General features: G+C 43.0%; 1 protein-coding gene across 1 annotated transcript in view; it reads right to left on the minus strand.

Moving 5' to 3' along the window:
• The window catches only part of PDE9A (phosphodiesterase 9A), a 191,687-nt gene that overhangs the window by 136,824 nt on the left and 54,030 nt on the right, over window positions 1–833 (minus strand). The gene's annotated exons all lie outside the window — the stretch shown is intronic.

Raw genomic sequence — 833 nt, forward strand, 5'->3', positions numbered from 1 at the left:
ACTGCATCCCTGGAGGGGTTGCAGAGATTACTGCCACCATCAAGGACTTGAGGGATGCAGGGGTAGTGATTCCCACAACATCCCCATTTAATTCACCTATTTGGCCTGTGCAAAAAACAGACGGATCTTGGAGAATGACAGTAGATTATCATAAACTTAATCAGGTGGTGACTCCAATTGCAGTTGCTGTTCTTGATGTGGTTTCATTGCTTGAGCAAATTAGTACATCTTCTGGTACTTGGTATGCAGCTATTGATCTGGCCAATGTCTTTTTCTCGGTATCAATTTCAAGACCATCAGAAGCAGTTTGCCTTCAGCTGGCAAAGCCAACAGTATACTTTCACAGTCCTTCCTCAAGGGTGTATTAACTCCCTGGTGCTATGTCATAATTTAGTCCGTAGGAATCTTGATCACCTTTCCCTTCCACAAGACATCACATTGGTCCATTATATTGATGACATTATGCTGATGGGACCTTGTAAAGAAGAAGTATTGATGACTCTAGACTTATTGGTGAGATATATGTGTGCTAGAGGTTGGGAAATTAACCCAATGAAAATTCAGGCACCTTCCACCTCAGTGAAATTTCTAAGGGTCCAATGGTGTGGGGCATGTCGAGATATTCCTACTAAAGTGAAGTATAAGTTATTGTATCTGGCTTCACCACAACTAAAAAGGAGGCACAATGTCTAGTGGGTCTCTTTGGATTTTGGAGGCAACATATTCGTCATTTGGGTGTGTTGCTGTGGCCTATTTATCAAGTGACTCAGAAAGCTGCTAGTTTTGAGTGGGGCCCAGAACAACAGAAGACTCTGCAACAGGTTCAGGCTGCC

The sequence above is a fragment of the Orycteropus afer genome, unplaced genomic scaffold (genome assembly GCF_000298275.1).
Source record: "Orycteropus afer afer isolate SDZICR_OR568_19922 unplaced genomic scaffold, OryAfe1.0 scaffold00179, whole genome shotgun sequence".
Taxonomy (NCBI): Eukaryota; Metazoa; Chordata; class Mammalia; order Tubulidentata; family Orycteropodidae; genus Orycteropus; species Orycteropus afer.